We start from the raw sequence: 6,584 nt of genomic DNA, 5'->3' as shown, positions 1-6,584 counted from the left end.
ACTATAGGGATTATGGCAATGGGTCAATTAGCCAAAATGTTGAACTATCCCTTTAAACAGTGGATTTCAAGCTGCTGTCGTTTCCGTTATTAACTTTTGTCCTTGTTTATTTTCCGGGGTTGCAGCGCAGCAGCTTCAGCCCTGTTATGTGGGCCTCGGCTCCTCGCCTCCTCCTCCTCCTCCTCCTCCTCTCCTCTCCTCTCCTCCTCCTCCTCCTCTCCTCGCCTCCTCTTCTCCACAAACAGCTGAGAATGAGCTCACAGCGGGAGGTTAGAAAACTCATTCCCACAGCGTCATCACGGTTTAGGTGTGACAGGAGCTCGCTGGAAACCAGTACAAGTCCAGCAGCTCCAATGACTGTTGTCAGACCGGCTCAACATCTGTTGCAGCTGTGACTCCTCTGTCTGACAAGAGTTTATTTATTTGCAGTGATGGAGGTGAATTCATGTCGTCCACGGCAACAGTTTGCCAACTTTTTGAAATGTAATTCCCACTAAAACATAATTTGATTAGATATGGGTTGATCCATGAGAAGATCTAAAAACCATCTCAGTGTTTGTTTTCCATCTCCTCTATCTCTCAGTTTCTCTCTGGAGCTCTAGTAACAACAGGTCGGTGTCAGCGAATCAGAAGAGAGGAGGCAGCTCTGAGCCTCTTTTCTGATTGGCTGACTGTTTTCTTAAGTGACCCAATAATAAATGTAGCAGATTTCAGTATAAAAAAACTCAGAGAAACCAAATCCTGCAACTTTTTGGATGGTGGGTCCAGGTGGTGAGGGGGCGGGGCTTTGTTGTGACATCACAAAGTGACAGGAAGTCCTGACGGCTGGTTTTAAGGCTCAGTTTCTGAATACAGGCTGTGTGCATTTCTCTGTGGACTGAGGCTTTGATACTTTCACAGTATTAATATAGAACCTAGAGCTGCTTTATAATCACACTACACATGGACATCTACCTTTATACTGTATGGAGCTTTAACACAAACATCTACCTTTATACTGTATGGAGCTTTAATACAAACATCTACCTTTATGCTGTATGGAGCTTTAACACAAACATCTACCTTTATACTGTATGGAGCTCTAATACAAACATCTACCTTCATACCGTATGGATCTTGCTTCCTCACCTGTCCACCTTCATCTTTTACTTTCCACCTGATTGAAACCGACGTCTGGCGCTAACAGCTAATTCTGAACCCTGACAAATTTCCACACATTAATTCTTGTGTCAGAGCAGCTTAAGGCAGAAAAAACAAACTCCTCTCTTGTTGATAGCGAACACTGTTACACGCACTTGTATAGAACGTTATTTTTTTCCTTTGTGGAAGCTGATGTCTTTATTTTGCCCTGAGTGGAAGACAAAGCTGTAGAAAACCCATCTCTTTCTCTCCTCTGACACTGAAAGAACGACTGTGTTTCATAATAAAAGTCGACACACTGAGGTTTCACTGGAGTCTTTACAGATCCTCTTGTGTCCCCTCTTCCTGTTGGTGTTTATGTCTCTTTGAAAAAGTTTTTATCACCCGTCACAACCTGTCTCAGGTCATCACAAACTTTACAGGCAGTCTAACTTTTATATGTACCAACTATGTGAACTCGATGGGTTAGTCTATATTACATACAGTATATGTTGTATTGAACCCATAGGTGTAGTGCTGCAACTTTTATTTTCTAAAGTAAAGAAATAAAATATCCACATTTCACATAATCTGCTAGAAATATAAACCCACTTTAAAGCACTTTAAGATCTGATCATCACCAAAGCGTCTGTCAGCTAAGAAAAACACATTAGAGTCATATTAACATTTAAGGTGCATTGATTGGTCTCCAAACAGTAAGTAACAGCAGAAAACATTCCACCTTAAAACTATTTTGCAGGCGGCTCTGACCTGCGAAATGAATACAATAGTTAATTAGTTTCAGTATCATCACCTGTTTCTGTATTTGTGGTACGCTGAGATAGCTTAGCAACTTTATTGCATATCCTGTTGGCTTATCTTAAAGGGATAGTACACCCAAAGTTCTAATTTCACTACTCACCCTCATGTCGACTAAGGGCTGGGAGAAGTTTCAGAGTCCTCCGTGGCTTCTCTGAGTTACAGCGGGGCTCCGTGCAGCACTGCATGTCCATATGACGGTTGAGAACGGAGCTCACTTTTCTTCGTCCAAACGACATGAGGGTGAGTAGATAATGAATGAAATTTTAATTTTGGGTGAACTATCACTTTAAGTTCAGCTCAATAAAACCAATCAAACACAAACTTGGTCTAATTAGTCAGATTTACATTTAAGCATGGGATGATGTTTGACTGACGTAAACCTGCTACCATATAAAAGGTAATTACTGTATATAATTACGTTAAAATACGTGGTGGCTTCATGTTTTCAGGATGTCTGATCTGTTTGTTTGAACACAATAACTCACATTTACTTCAACTCGAGGATGAATTTGCAAAGTTAAAAGTCACCGAACCCATAAATCCATACGCCAGTTATAACACGATAAACTCAAAAGTTTATAAATAATAAAATGAAATGATGCCATTTTATTTCCCATATCACAATGTTCCACAAAAAACAAGTCCTGCTGTTGTTAGCAATAACAATCATCAGATTGTCCCTGAACGCACCGCGACCGGAGGCTACATGGTTGTCCAAAGTTCAAAGTCCCTGCATCACAAAACTACATTTTCCATGAATTGATGGATACAAATAACTAAACTGTGACCGTGATGATGCCATTTTATATCCAAAAGGTCAAAGGTCAACTTCAATGTGACATCATAATGTTCTCCAAAAACACACCAGGCTGTGATTCAATGCTGTAACTCAGGAGATAAATAGACACTGACTGGGACATTTCCTGCAGTTTTTTTCAGAAGCAGCGACAGAGAGGGAGAGGAAAAACAAACTGGAACCGCAAATTAAAAAAAACAAAACCCAAACAAAACAAATCAATCAATAAATAGATTTATAGATGAATATAAAATGAGCAGACTGAACCTTTACTGTGCTGCAGTGCATGGAGCTCCAGGTCTGACAGCAGCAGCCGTGAACCGCTGCTCATCTGAGTGAATCACAGGTACTGGATGAGCGCTGTTAATGGGCACAGTAACCATGGCGACGGTGGTCATTTCTGCGGCGGCGGCGAGGGTGGTTGATGCTAGTGTGTGTGTGTGTGTGTGTCTCTGTGTGTGTGTGTTTGAAAGGTGCTTTTAAGTGTGCTGCTGACTGCGTGGAGAGCAGCCAAAGTGGCTTAATTAACAGGCCGCGGCAAAGAAGGTCGGCCAATCAGACAAGAGAAACATCAACGGTGAGGTGACGGTGGGCGGGGTTTAAGGGTCGCCGCGTTCCGACTGGCAGGGTGCCACGTAAACACGGGGCAGGTGTAAACAAGAGGGCTGACCACCTGTTGTCTGTCAGCCGACCTTTGACCCCTCTTGAATAGAGGCGGTTCATTATCCCATTAGAACTGGAAACACACAGGAAGTGGAGCAGCCAATCTGGAGCTCTATCTACCGCACTCTCTCTCTACAGCAAGCCTTAAAAGCCAGACTGGATATGTGTTATGTGTTAGATATCTGTAATTCAGTTTTGCCTCGTCAGAAAGAACATTTCAGATATCTGCAACTACATTCTTCCTATCCACAATTGTCATTTCAGATATCCACAACTACGTTCTTCCTTGGACAAATGACGTCACTTTTGCCATTCATGTGTATGGGGTTTGTTATTACAGATATCTACAATTCAGTTGTAGATATCCACTATGTGAATTACGGATATCTGTAACTGAATTACGACTAGTACTAATTCCAGTTTGAGATATCTACAAGTTGATTCTGACTAGTCATAATTCCAGTTCGAGATATCTTTAAAGGGATAGTCCACCCACAATTCAAATTGCACTCATTATCTACTCACCCTCATGTGGACTAAGGGCTGGGAGAAGTTTCAGAGTCCTCCGTGGCTTCTCTGAGTTACAGGGGGTCTCGGCGTAGCAGTGCATGTCCATATAACGGTTGCAAATGGATACCAACTGTCTTCATAACAAAAAGACACACCAAAAAACATCCAAATACCTCCATGCTGCTCGTATGTAATGTCTGTCTTGTATTGAAGCCCCGGAATGCGAAATTGTCCTGAAAAAAATTAAATAAGTCTACATTTCAAGCTTGTTTGTAGCGCAAGCTCCTCTTCCTGGTTCGTCGAATTTGGACGAACCGGGAAGAGGAGCTTTTTTTCGGGAAAATTTCGCATTTCGGGGCTTCAATACAAGAGGGACATTACATACGAGCAGCATGGAGGTATTTGGATGTTTTTTGGTGTGTCTTTTTGTTATAAGGCAGTTTACAACCGTTATATGGACATGCACTGCTACGCCGAAACCCCCTGTAACTCAGAGAAGCCACAGAGGACTCTGAAACTTCTCCCAGCCCTTAGTCGACATGAGGGTGAGTAGATAATGAGTGAAATGAAATTTCAATTTTGGGTGAACTATCCCTTTAAAAGCCCGACTGGATATGTGATGTAGATATCTGTAATTCAGTTTTGCCAAGTCAAAAAGAACATTTCAGATATCCACAACTACATTTTTCCTGGGACAAATGACGTCACTTTTGCCATTCACGTGTATGGGGTTTGTCATTACAGATATCTACAATTCAGTTGTAGATATCCGCTATGTGAATTACAGATATCTGTAACTGAATTACGACTAGTACTAATTCCAGTTTGAGATATCTACAATTTGATTCTGACTAGTCATAATTCCAGTTCAAGTTATCTTTAATTCACCTCAATTAAAGATATCTACATGTCCCTTTTCAGATATCTTAAATTAAGTTTTGACTATAGGCGAAATGACGTTGCAGATATCTGTAAATGGAATTATGACTAGTCAAAATGACGTTGAAGATATCTCAAACTGGAATTAGGAATAGTCGTAATTCAGTTACAGATATCCATAATTCACATAGCGGATATCTGCAACTGAATTGTAGATATCTGTAATGACAAACCCCATACACATGAAATGGCAAAAGTGACGTAATTTGTCCTAGAAAGAACGTAGTTGTGGATACCTGAAATGACAATTGTGGATAGGAAGGGCATAGTTGTGGATCTGAAATGTTCTTTTTGACTCTACAAAACTGAATTACAGATCTTGAATCAAAAATCCAACACTCCAAATGTAATTACGACTAGTCAGAAAGACGTTGTTGATATCTGCAATGTTAATTCCAGATAGTAAAACTTAGCTTTTAAATGTTAAATCTGCTTGCCATACTCTCTCTGTTTGCCTTCATCGCCGCCCGACTCTCCAGAGCGCTGCATCTCTTCACTGCTCATGTGAGTGATTGGTGACACTCTGTTATCAATACAGGTGATTGGATCGATCAGAAGCAGGCGGCAAGATCACAGCTGATACACGGTCGATCCCGGATCAATACAGCAGAATAAATACAGCTCTGTCACACACTGGAGGAGAAATCGTCTGTAGTTCATTTATGTAACGTTCACACACACCAACTTGTTTCTAAAAAAAAAAATTCATATTTCATATTGCATATAAATTTTTTTTTATCAGGGATAAACATAGAAAGTCATTTCAGCACCATTACGCACATACTGAGCTAAACAAAAACATGTATTTGGACAATTGTGCTAACATATTATTAATATCCAAGCTATTACTCTCCCTTTCATTTTACGATGTATGAAATATGAACATTTGAACAAAGGAAGTCACATTTACTCATTTTTCCATCAAGATTAATAGACTGGTACTTCAAGCCATGTAATGGAGGTACTTAAGGCAGTTCAGGTCTTCGTGATCCTTTATATGTGATCCATTTTGACCACCAACTCTTAAATTTCTCTGAATGCAATTTTAGAGCGAATGTCAGTCTCTTCATGATGTAGATTTCGTGAACAGTCCCTTGTCTTCCAGTGTCAGTGCGTTGGGTTGTAGCCATTTCCTTGTTATAGCTTTCTTTGCTCCAATGAATAAAATCTTCATTAGATATTTGTCTGCTATTGATTGGATATGCCATTGTACAAAAATACATTGAGCTGACATTAAATTGTATAGTCATTTGAAACATATATTCCAGACAATCAAGAATGTCATGCCAGAAAGATGAAAGTTTCGGACAATCCCAAAATATATGATAATGGTTGGCTACATCCGAACCACACATCCTCCACACTTCCACTTTTTATGTCACAATATTGTTATAAAAGAAAAAATATCACATTGGTCTGGTTGTTTAATAAATACTCAGTTTGCCTCATGTATTCAAATCTAGACACTAATAAAAAAAAACAAGCATGAACACACATGGCAGCATCAATATAATGAAAACAAAAATAATATTGCAGTAGCCTACAAACAAATAAAGTTGTACGTTGATATTATAAGAATAAAAATAACTGAATCATATGGTTTATATTATGGTGCCCATAATAAAAGTAAGATAAAAGCAGTGCTGTCATAGCATAAAATGGTTTAAAAATAACTAATTCACTGAAAGAAGTCCATAAAATAATTAATAATATATTTAAAAATAATTGATAATTA

This window comes from Trachurus japonicus, chromosome 10 (assembly GCF_045865225.1).
Source record: "Trachurus japonicus isolate A0001 chromosome 10, Traja_1.0".
NCBI classification, from domain to species: domain Eukaryota; kingdom Metazoa; phylum Chordata; class Actinopteri; order Carangiformes; family Carangidae; genus Trachurus; species Trachurus japonicus.
The sequence above is the reverse complement of the archived record's forward strand: the minus strand, read 5'-3'. Positions refer to the sequence as shown.